Source organism: Pyrus communis, chromosome 13, assembly GCF_041283825.1.
Source record: "Pyrus communis isolate YQ-2024b chromosome 13, ASM4128382v1, whole genome shotgun sequence".
In the NCBI taxonomy this organism is placed as follows: domain Eukaryota; kingdom Viridiplantae; phylum Streptophyta; class Magnoliopsida; order Rosales; family Rosaceae; genus Pyrus; species Pyrus communis.
The window spans coordinates 7,667,556-7,680,522 of record NC_142577.1 but is presented as its reverse complement, the minus strand read 5'-3'; the positions used below and the strand labels follow the sequence as shown (position 1 = coordinate 7,680,522).

The 12,967-nt window shown below is 40.5% G+C and overlaps 1 pseudogene; it reads right to left on the bottom strand.

The window, feature by feature from the left end:
• Nucleotides 1–2,239: 2,239 nt before the first annotated feature.
• On the bottom strand, nt 2,240–4,669 carry LOC148691691 (uncharacterized; annotated as a pseudogene).
• Nucleotides 4,670–12,967: the final 8,298 nt, after the last annotated feature.

The following is a 12,967-nucleotide window of genomic DNA, read 5'->3' as shown; positions in this document are numbered from 1 at the left end:
ACATCAAAAATTTCAACATTTAGGATAGAGACCTGCGGCATTTGGTCCTTTGCACTAATGCCACCCATTCTTTGGCATTTATCACATGTTAAGCAAAACGTCCTAGCATCCTTAAAAATACTAGGCCAATAAAATCCACATTGTAACACTTTGAGGGCCGTGCGTTGTGTGCCAAAGTGACCTCCACATGCATATGTATGACAAAAACTCAAGATTGAATGACATTCAGAATCATGCACACAACGACGTATAATCTGATCGGGACAAAATTTCCATAAGTATGGATCATCCCACACATAAAACCGTGCATCATGCCTAAGTTTGTCACGTTGGTGCCTATTGAACTCACTTGGAATACGTTTTGACACCAAAAAATTAACTATATCGGCATACCAAGGTGTACTAACCTTTATGGACAGCAATTGTTCATCGGGGAATGTCTCTGCAATGGGTAGGGACTCCTCATTATGCACCATTCGGCTTAGGTGGTCAGCCACCACATTCTCCACACCCTTCTTATCCCGAATCTCAATGTCAAACTCTTGTAGAAGCAACAGCCATCGAATCAGTCTAGGCTTGGCCTCCTTTTTCGTGAGCAAATACTTGAGAGCTGCATGATCAGTAAAAATAATAACTTTAGTCCCAAGTAAGTATGACCGAAACTTATCTAATGCAAATACCACAGCAAGTAATTCTTTTTCAGTGGTTGAGTAATTTAATTGAGCATCATTTAATGTTCTAGATGCATAATAAATAACATGAGGTTGTTTGTCCTTCCGCTGCCCCAAAACAGCACCAATCGCATAGTCCGAAGCATCGCACATCAACTCGAATGGAAGGCTCCAATCTGGAGGTGTGATAATGGGAGCCGAAGTGAGAGCCTCCTTGAGGTGCTTGAAAGCCGTGGAGCATGCATCATCAAACTCAAACACCACCTCTTTTTGCAGCAATCGGCATAGTGGCTGTGAAATCTTTGAGAAATCCTTTATGAACCGCCTATAAAAACCTGCGTGACCAAGAAACGAACGAACCTCTCTAACCGAAGTTGGAGAGGGTAAGTGACGAACAAGGTCTACCTTAGATTTATCTACTTCAATGCCTTTTTCAGAAATAATATGGCCTAGAACAATACCTTGTTTAACCATGAAGTGACATTTTTCCCAATTAAGCACAAGATTTGTTTCAACACAACGGTTCAAAATTAAACTAAGATTACTCAAACAACCATCAAATGAATTACCAAACACACTGAAATCGTCCATAAAAACCTCAATAATTTTCTCGACATAATCAGAAAATATGCTCATCATGCATCTTTGAAATGTAGCAGGTGCATTACATAAACCAAATGGCATGCGACGATAAGCAAATGTACCAAAGGGGCATGTAAAAGTGGTCTTTTCTTGATCATCCGGTGCAATAACAATTTGATTATACCCAGAATATCCATCAAGAAAACAATAAAATGAATGACCTGCTAACCTTTCCAACATTTGATCTAGGAACGGCAATGGGAAGTGGTCCTTCCTCGTGGTAGCATTTATCTTCCTATAGTCCGTGCATACGCGCCAACCGGTTTGGACTCGAGTGGGCACTAGCTCATTCTCTGCGTTCTCCACAACCGTCACTCCAGATTTCTTCGGCACGCATTGGATAGGCGAAACCCACTTACTATCCGAGATAGGATAGATAACTCCACAATCTAACAGCTTGATTATCTCCTTCTTCACAACTTCCATCATCGGAGGGTTAAGACGGCGTTGAGCCTCTCTAGTTGGTTTGGCCCCCTCCTCAAGAAATATGTGATGCATGCATGTAGCGGGACTAATACCCTTGATATCGGCCAGCGTCCAACCTAGGGCAGATTTGAACTCCTTCAAAACACGCACTAGTTTCTCCTCTTCTTGTGCCGTGAGTGATGAAGAAATGATGGCCGGTAATGTCTCCTCTTCCCCCAAGAAAATGTACTTCAAATGTCCCGGTAATGGTTTGAGATCAAGGGTGGGTGCCTGAATTATAGATGGAAGCAATTTGTTAGTCGAAATGGGAATGGACTCACGGTTAGTATACTTACCATCAAGCTTAGGTGAGGACTCAAGGGCGGCCACAACTTCAAGTAATTCCTGACTAGGGGGCACGGCATGGAGTAGAGAGTGTGTGCCGTGGGCATGCATGCAATCTGCCTCCTTTGTTTCGAGTTCCATGCCTCGTGTAATGACTTTTTCAAGCGCATCGTCATTCAAATCGTCGAGATATCCCTACGCGAAAGAGTCAATTATATCAATAGAAAAGCATGAATGGTCCTCACTAGGGTATTTAATGGAATCAGAAAGATTAAAATTAACAACTTCCCCATCGAATTCCATGGACAAAGTTCCACTGTACACGTCAATCTTCGTCCGGGCCGTCTTCATGAATGGCCTTCCAAGTAGAATGGGCAGCGAAGGAGCATGGTCCGATTCATCCATTTCGAGGACATAGAAATCCGCCGGGAAGACCAAATGATTAACCTGCACAAGCACATCTTCCAAAACTCCCTTTGGATAGGCGTTAGATCTATCGGCCAATTGTATTATTACCCCATCATTTTTCAATGCTCCTAAGTTCATAGATGCATAAATGGAATATCGCATAACATTTATAGAAGCACCTAAATCAAGCATGGCAGATTCAAATCTAGTATTCCCAATGACACAAGGAATGGTGAAGCTACCTGGATCCTTGCATTTGGGAGGTAGTTTGCGTTGCAAGATGGCGGACACATTCTCACCTACCTTTACCACTTCCTTACTCGACATCCTCTTCCTAGTGGTACACAACTCCTTCAAGAACTTAGCATACCTCGGAACTTGCTTGATTGCATCTAACAAAGGTATGTTAACTTGCACTTTCCGGAACGTCTCAAGGATGTCCTTTTCGGCTTCTTCTTTCTTCGTTTGCCTGAACCTACTAGGAAAAGGAACATTCGAAGGGAAAGCATTAGTAGGAACTGAATTTAACACATTTTTACCTTTATTGGCCGAATTGGGCAGATTTGGGACCATAGGGACTTGCGGCAAAGGTGGAAGCACCTTTGCCGTGGGTTGCCTTGATTCCTCCTCTTCAATTCTTCGTTTTTCCTCCTCTTCGGGGCTTGATGGTGATGGTGTAGGACCTGCCCCGACTTCTTTTCCACTCCTCAATAGTATGGCCTTCGCGCTTTCGAAGCCTCCCTTCGGATTTGGAATGGTGGAACTAGGGAGTTGTCCGGGATCTCGAAACTTACCTACAAACTCGGCAATCTGTCCAATTTGTTTCTCCAGTTGATCCACCCTCTTATCTTGGTTTTGCATAGCCTTCGCTTGATCTTCCTGCCCATTAGACAACTTAGTTAGTATCTTAAGAAGTGCATCATTGTCAAGAGACGTACCTGAGGCACTTGGGCCGGTTTGGGCTTGATTTTGGGGTGGGCCGTAGGTTTTGGGAAAGAACCCCGGGGGTTGTTGCCTAAAGCCTCCTTGATAATGAGGTTGCTGGGAATCCCTCCACTTGAAATTTGGGTGATCTCGCCACCCCGGATTATACGTGTTGGAGTACGGATCATGTCTTGACTGATTTTGGCTTTGAAACCCAATGGCATTCGCACTCTCCCATCCGCCATTCTCGATGAGTTGAGGACACTTTTCGGAGGCATGTCCTTGGATAGAACATACGCCACATACCACCGGTCCTTGCATCTTCATTCCCTCGGCCATCTGTGAAACAATAGAAGTAAGATTAGCCAATTGTGAATGAAGATCGGACGTTGAACTTACCTCATGTACTTGGTGCCGTGGGGGTCCTCTTTGTCCCACTCCTTCATATTGTTGAGCGTTCAACGCTCGGTTCGCGATCAAGACCTTGGCATCCCTGGGCGTCTTGTCCACCAATGCTCCACCCGCCGATGCGTCAAGCATTTGTCGTTCAATTGGCAGGAGCCCTCGTAGAAGTATTGCAGAAGCAACTCCTCCTTCATCTGGTGCTATGGACAAGAAGCAACAAGAGATTTAAAACGTTCATAGTACGTAGGAAAAGACTCACCATCTTCTTGCTGGATTCCACTTATCCTTTTTCGTAAAAGGATGATTCGAGAAGTTGGGAAAAACTTCTCCAGAAAGGCCCTCTTCATGCTCTCCCACGATGTAACGGTTCCGGGAGCTAAGTCGTATAACCAGTCCTTGGCTTTGTCCATTAAAGAGAATGGAAAAGCCTTCATCTTCAAGATATTTCCGTCAACAATGACGGGAGTCATACTAGAGCAAACAACTTCAAATTCTTTCAAATGTTTGTTAGGATCTTCCATGGACAAGCCATGGTATTTAGGAATATGATGAAGCAAACTTGACTTTAATTCAAACTCATCCGTCTTACCTTGGGCAGCCGTGGGGTATTGAATGCACAAGGGCGTGGCATTATCCAAACCTGAGGCGGAAAGCTCCTTGAGTGTACGGTTGTCCACCGCCATGCCTTGGACTTCTTCAAATATCCCTGCCGTGGCTTCCTCCTCCTCTTCTTGTACGTTTTCTTCAAGGTCAGATTCGGAGTTTGGTGGATGGTGTTCTTGCTGGTTTCTAGCTCTTCTCAACTTCCTCTCAAAATCGTCGTCAAAATCCAAGATGTTCGCACGAATCGGTTGAGAGCTTCTAGTCATACATTAGTACCTAAGAAACAAGAAACAAAATTAGGTCAGAAACTTAAACAAAATCAGAAACAAAATGAAATAACAATCCAAGGGATTAGCAAAATTGCTAATCCCCGGCAACGGCGCCAAAAATTTGATGCGAACTAAGTAAGCACACAAATTAAAACCCTCTTGTGACAATTGTAGTATATGAATAAGTAGGGATCGTTCTTAACCGGGGATTAGGAGGGATTGCAAAATCACTTGGAAACTGACTTAAAAACGTAAAATAAAGTTTGAAACACTAAACTAGACTCAAAGAATGCAAAACAAAACAATAAAAACACTAAAACAAATCAAAAGACTCAAAACAGCCCCAAAACACTCAAAACTGCCTTAAAATCACTTTCTGGGCAGTTTTGAGCACTTTGACAACTTTGGACGAATTTGTGTAATCAAATGAATCAAAACACTTAAAAACACAAACTAAGACACTTTCTAACTAATTTGGACACTAAAGTAAAGGGTGATTGAATTTTTGACGAAATTAATTAAAATGCACAGAATGTAAAATTAAGGCAGATTGTAATGAATTGGATGAAAATATGGATGAATGCTAGCTAGAAGGTTCTTCTCCACACATGTCACACTTGCATATACTTTGACTTTCAGTTGGTCTTTCGATAAATTATGAAACTCAACGCCCCAAATTAACCGTGAATTGCACTAATTAACCCTCAGTTTTTCCACAAGTTATTAAGTTGGATGATTGCATACGACAACCCAAAACATTCCCTACAATTTCCGTACATGAATTGCATAATAGAGATACAAGCAAGAATCATTAAGTTCTATGAAAAACATAAGCATTGACGAAGCATTCGTTACTATGAATTGCATGAAACTTATGCTAAGAATTCATTCAACGCGATCGTTTTCAAGCGACCTTCACTACTTGTGATTATAAGATTGTAACTATTAGGTGAAACTCCCTCATAATCTAGCATCATATTCATGCATGAAAACTAAGCGTGCACTCTCAATCAACATACACAAATAAGTTATCAATCAAATAGATGAACGAATTGAATCCACAACTTATGAAATTCCAACCAAAAGTAATCAATTCATATTGCAAGCATAAACATGGTTTCGAATCACCCCCTAGCTAACTAGGGGGATTTAGCCTCTCATGGTCACAAAAAGAGAATTACAAATGAGTTTAAACATAAAGCATAAAGGATTGATTACACCTAGAACGCCAAACGAATCCACGTGAATTGGTGCGCGTCGAAGCTCCTCTTTCCTCTTCTCCTTCTGCGGCAGATTGGTTGTGAGTGATTTTTGGATGTGTTTCTGGTTTAGGGATGGTTTAATGATGATATAATGGTGCGGCAAGGTTGTGGGGTGGTGTAGGGAGGTGTGTAAGGTGGTGGAGAGTGGTGGAGAGGCTGCGGCAAAGCTTGGAATGGAGGGGGATTGCACGGGCAGAGATGGTTTTGGGTGATGGTGGCTGCGGATTAATGGAGAGAATGTGTAGAATTAGGGTGATGGCTAGAGAGGAATATGTGTGTGTAAGGGGCTGCGGATTTTATGTATGGGGGATGTGTGTTGCCCGGATTAGAGGATGAATGGGGTGTATGAATGAATGGGAGATGAAGGTGGCTGATGAGTGTGTGCGGATGGATCAATGGAGGGGAGCTACGGCTTGGGAATGAATTAGGGTGTGAATGGCTGAATCAAAATGGGAGTGACGGCTAGGGTTATGGTTTAGGGTTTATGAATGAATGGCTGAGATGGTTTTGAATGAATGAATCCAATGGTCACGGCTTAAGGGGATTTTTGTGGCTGAAATGGTTTGAAAATCTGAAAGAATGGATGAATAGGGTGCGGCTACTTGTAATTAGGGTGATTAGGGTTAGGGTTTAAATGCACAAAAGGGCCTAAAATGCCCCCCCTTGCACGGCAAGGGAAGGGACCTGGGCTAAAGCCCACGGCATTGGGTGTTAAGGGCCCTAGGGCCTTCGTTTTGTGTCCTAAAGCGCCTACAAGGACTTCAAAGTGGCTAGAAAATGCGGACGTTTAAGATTAGGAAAGGTTACCAAAACGGGAAACTTAGGGTCAACTTTCCTAAAATAGGAAGCCTTGTTTGAGTAGGATTCTTCGTTTTGGTAAGAATTCATCGTTGGCGTAGGAATTCGTCGTTTCTTCAAGTCTTCAACTCATTCATTCCTCTTTCGCTCCAAAAGACTCCAATTTGCATCTTCTTGCCCACTTTGGCCTTATAATCTGAAAATACACAAAAGTGGCCTTAAACACTGAAATAGATAAGTAAACACAACATAAATGCACGAGAACAAGCTAATTAAGTCGCATAAATATGCTCCTATCACTAAGTAGTAGCATTCCATTCATGAGATCATATACATGTCATAATTCTAGAAAATGCTTTCCTTGTTATAACATATGTGAGTGTTCGTCTACATGTTTACATCAATCTCCTCACATATACCTAGTGTAGGGAGTGTAGTCAGAAAATCTGAGTGAAAACAGAGAGCATATCTGGTGAGGAATTGAGGGAATTCTCTAAGGCATGTTACTACATTCAAAATGTTGTTTTAATTGATTAAATGCGTGCTAGTGAATGGTGACTATGATTAAGTATGCTCGAGGGTAAGGATTGCTTAAATCTATGTGAGTGGTGATCTTTGACATGTCATGTTTCATTGGAAATCCCTGAGGCGAACATTGGAAGGTTTAGAGTTATGTTTTGTTTCTTTTGTTTATTTGTTTTGCTCGAGGACTAGCAAAAGATAAGTGTGGGGGAATTTGATAGGAGCATATTTAGGCGACTTAACTAGCTTATTCTTGTGCATTTATGCTATTATTTCTTAGTTAATGTCGCATTACAACTCAATTTCGTGTGTTTGTAGGTCCTATGGGGTAAAGTATCAAGAAATGGCATTTTGGTGCATTTTGGAGCGATTTTGGACACTATGTGGATAGCTTGCATATGGGCCAACATGGATGGACGAATTTGGAGTTCAAGAGGCTAGAAATATGATAAGAAGATGAAGAAATTAAACTCAAGACAAAGTGGATAAGGAATTAGCTCAAAAGAGGAAACATTATCCAAAACCTTATCTAACCTTATCCAACCTTATCCTATCTTATCCTAACCTAATCTTGTTCCACCTTAATCCTAGCTGCATGTGGACCTAAAAACCTAATTTCTAGAAGCCTTATCTAACCCTAAAAGGGTGCCACACCCTTCCCCCTTTTATTTCTTCTAGAAAACCCAAAATCAGCCACAAAACACCTAGTTTCTAGAAGGCCCAATTTTGGACGAATTTCCTAAACCTTTTCCCTTTTGGATTCTGATTTATTAGGCCTTATTCATTGTGGATTTGGGTTATATAAATCCTTTTATGAAACGAATTGGGCCAAACCCTCTCCTAAGTGGATTTAACTTGCTTGTGCTAAACCCTAGGGCCCTAATCCATAAAATCTGCTAAGTGTAACCCTAATCTAATTAACCCTAGGACTATATAAACATATTTTGAGCCACAAATTCGTACCACACCTTATGCTATTCAGAAACCCTTGTGCCGCACCTCCATTCTCCATTCTAAGCCTCCATAAACCTCCCTACACATCCATACACACCTGCCGCACCTTCCCCACCATAATCAACCATCCTCCATCCCTCTAAACAAGGGAACACCATCCAAAACCACCAATTCCAGCAACCCCACTTTGTGCCGCAGCAAGGAGGAGGAAGAAGAGCCAATCTGTGCATCGAATCCATCTTGGAATTGCTGAGCATTTAGGTGTACTCTTTCTTATGATTTCAATGTTTAAATTCAATACTTTTTGTTGTGCAAGCATGAGGAACTAATCCCCCCTTTGGCTAGGGGGAATTTCGAAACCATGGTTATATTTGCATGATGATTTGATTACTTTCAGTTGTGATTTCATGAATGATGAATTCAATTTGCTTATCTATTTTAATTAAAACTTGCTTATGTATATGAATTGAGAGTGCACGCTTGATTTGCATGCATAAACATGATGCTAGGGTATGAGGGAACTTCACCTAATCGTTGGGAACTTATATTCATGAGTAGTTAAGATTGTTGGTCACAATTATGATAAGTGAATTCTTGGCATAAGTATCATGCGCTTTCATAGTTACGAATGCCTCGTCAACACCTATGATTTCCATAGAATCTAATGATCTTTGATTGTCTTTCTTTTATGCGCTTTCATATAGAAAACTTTTAAGGAATAATTTGATTGCAATGCGCTAATTCCATTCAATTCGATAACCTAAGGGAAATCTGAGAGTTAATTTAAGCGTACCTAATTAACTTGGGGTGTTGAAGTTCATGAATTCATTGATTAAGCAACTGGAAATTGTATTATGTGCAAGTATGCCATGTGTGGAGAAAAACCTCCTAGCCATCTCACCATCCACTTAATTTCATCAAATTCGTCCAAATCTGCCTAGTTTACATATTTGTTTTGTTTTGTTTATTTTCGTCCAAAACCAAATCCCCAATTGTCTTAGAGTGTCTAATTGGTCCAAATATGTTTTAGATTGTGTTTTTAAGAGTTTTGAGTCAAGTTAGAACCAATTTTCGTCCAAGTTTGTGTTTAGGCTCAAAACTGCCCAGATTGTGTTTTTAAGGCAGTTTTGAGTGTTTTCAGCCTATTTTGAGTCTTGTGAACATATTTGAGTCTTTTTACGTGAGTTTAAGTGTTTGAAAGGTTAATTTTAGTTATTTGAGTCAGTTTAGAGTGTTTAGCAATCCCTCCTAATCCCCGGTGTAAGAACGATCCCTACTTATTTATATGCTACAATTGTCAAAAGAGGGTTAATTTGTGTGTTAAGTTAATTTTCGCACCAAGGATTCCTAATCAAAGAAGGATTCCTAATCTAAGAAGGATTCCTAATCAAAGAAGGATTCCTAATCAAAGAAGGAATCCTAGTCAAAGAAGGTTTCCTATTTGAAGTAGGAAAGTTAAGCCAAGGTTTCCTATTTTTGTTTGACCTTTCCTAATCCTAATCTTTCCTACTTAATTTCCAGCTATCAAAAGGGGTTCCTAATCAATTTGGGACACTTAAATATATGTCCTAAAGGCTCTAATCCCAATCCAAGATGGAGCCGCACCTTTCTTACCCTTTTCTTCCAAAATCTGCCATATATCTTCTTTCCCTTTTTATTCTAGTCAATGCCGCAACTTTCCTTCCCTTTTCCATTGGGATTATGATTTGTTACCCTTTTTCCTTGAGGATTTGGAGCTAAAAACCTTCCCAAATTAATTACTTATTGCCTTAACCTTTCTTCCTCTATATATACATAATCTGTGATAGGAGCATATTCATGCGACTTAATTAGCTTGTTCTCGTGCATTTATGTTGTGTTTCCTTAGTTATTTTAGTGTTTAAAGTCACTTTTGTGTATTTTCAGATTATAAGGCCAAAGTGTGCAAGAAGATGCAAATTGGAGCCTTTTGGAGCAAAAGAGGAATGAATGAGTTGAAGACTTGAAGAAACGATGAATTCCTACTCCAACGAGGATTCCTACTCCAACAAGGATTCCTACTTGACGTAGGAAAGTTAACCCTAGCCACTTTGAAGGCCTTGTAGGCACTTTAGGACACGAAACAAAGGTCCTAGGGCCCTTAAACCCCTTTGCCGTGGCCTCTCCCTTTCTTTCCTTCCCTTGCCGTGCAACGGGGGTAGTTTTGTCCTAGGTTAGGCAATTAAACACATGCTCCTCTCCTAATTTAAAACCCTAGCCGAACCTTGCAGCCATTCCCTCTTTAATTTCTGATTTTATTTCCTAATTCTAAAAGCCTTTGATTTAATTTTAATTAAGCAAAATAAGCTAGGGTTTTGTTTTCTGAAACCATATATATTTTAAACCCTAGCCGCACCCTATTCTCTCTATTCATTCATAATTTTTCATTCACCCAAAACCCTTTTCTGCCACAGCCACCATTCATCATTCCACCTTCCATCCGCAACTTCCATCCAATTCCAGCCACCATCCAACCTTGCCGCAGCACCACCATCCATTCCCCACTCCATTCCACACCTCCATACACCACCCACACCTCTTGCCGCAACCCTTTACCACCCTAAACCCATCTACAACCCAGAAAATCATCCAAAAACACCCCAAACCCTGTCTGCCGCAGCAAGAAGAAAGGAGAAAGAGGAGCTTGAAACGTGCAGAAATTCAAAGTGGATTCGTTGGGCGTTTTAGGTGTAATCAATCTTTTGTTCTCTATGTTTAAATTCAATTTTATTTCTCTTTCTGTGAACATGAGAGGCTAAATCCCTAGTTAGCTAGGGGGTGATTCAAAACCATGTTTATGCTTGCAATATAAATTAATTACCTTTGGTTGGAATTTCATGAGTTGTGGATTCAATTTGTTTAACTGCTTGATTGATAACTTATTTGTGTATGTTTATTGAGAGTGCACGCTTAGTTTTCATGCATGAATATGATGCTAGAATATAAGTGAGTTTCACCTAATAGTTACAAACTTATATTCACAAGTAGTGGAGGTCGCTTATAAACGATCGCGTTAAATGAATTCTTGGCACTAGTTTCATGCTCATCATAGTAACGAATGCCTCGTCAACACTTATAGTTTTCATGTTGCTTAATGATCTTTGATTGTATCTTTATTGTGCTTTTCACGTAAAGGACTTTTGGAGAATGTTTTGAATTGTGTATGCGCTGTCCCATCCAATTCATTAACTTAAGGAGAACTTGAAGGTTAATTTAAGCGGACCTAATTAACCCGGGGTGTTGAGTTTCATGATTCATCGGAAGACCAACTAAAAATCATCTTGTATGCAAGTGTGACATGTATGGAGAAGAACCTTCTAGCTAGCATTTCCATCCATATTTTCATCAAATTCGTATTTACATTCTGCCCTTATTACAATCTGTGCATTTCGTTTAATTTCGTTAAAAACTAAATCCCCCTTTACTTTAGTGTTCAATTTAGTTAGAAAGTGTCTTAGTTTGTGTTTCTAAGTGTTTTGATTCAATTTACTACCCAAATTCGTCCAAATTAGTGAAAGTGCTCAAAACTGCCCAGAAAGTGTTTTTAAGGCAGTTTTGAGTGTTTTGGTGCAGTTTTGAGTCTTTTGGTTTGTTTTAGTGTTTTTATTGTTTAGTTTTGTATTCTTTGAGTCTAGTTTAGTGTTTTAACCTTTGTTTTACGTTTTTGAGTCAGTTTTCAAGTGATTTAGCAATCCCTCCTAATCCTCGGTTTAGAATGATCCCTACTTATTCATATACTACAATTGTCAACAGAGGGTTTTAATTTGTTTGCTTATATATTTCGCATCAAATTTTTGGCGCCGTTGCCAGGGATTAGCAACTTTGCTAATGATAGGAGCATATTCATGCGACTTAATTAGCTTGTTCTCGTGCATTTATGTTGTGTTTCCTTAGTTATTTTAGTGTTTAAAGTCACTTTTGTGTATTTTCAGATTATAAGGCCAAAGTGTGCAAGAAGATGCAAATTGGAGTCTTTTGGAGCAAAAGAGGAATGAATGAGTTGAAGACTTGAAGAAACGATGAATTCCTACTCCAACGATGAATTCCTACTCAAACAAGGATTCCTACTTGAAGTAGGAAAGTTAACCCTAGGTTTCCTGTTTTGGTAACCTTTCCTAATCTTAAACGTCCGTATTTTCTAGCCACTTTGAAGGCCTTGTATGCACTTTAGGACACAAAACAAAGGCCCTAGCCCACTTTAAAGCCCTTGCCGTGCCTTTCCCCTTCTTTCCTTCCCTTGCCGTGCAAGGGGGGGTATTTAGGTCCAAAGTTATGCACTTAAACCCTATTTCCCTTCCTAAACTAAACCCTAGCCGCACCTTGCAGCCATGTCCCTTTTAATTTCTGATTTTATTTCCTAATTCTAGAAGCTTTTAACTTAATTTTAATTAACCAAAATAACTTAGGGTTTTATTTTCTGAAACCCTATATATTCTACATCTAATGCCGCACCCTAGAATTGAATTATCATTCAGCCATTCATTCAAAAACCTTTCAGCCGCAGCCACCCATTCATCTTCTCCCTTCAAGCCGCAACATCCATCCATTGCAGCCCCTTCCACCTCCTTGCCGCAGCCTCCCATCCATTCCCCCCACCATTCCACACCTCCATACACCAACCACACCCCTTGCCGCAACCCTTTACCACCCTAAACCCATCTACAACCCAGAAAATCATCCAAAAACACCCCAAACCCTCTCTGCCGCAGCAAGGAGAAGAAGAAAGAGGAGCTTGAAACGT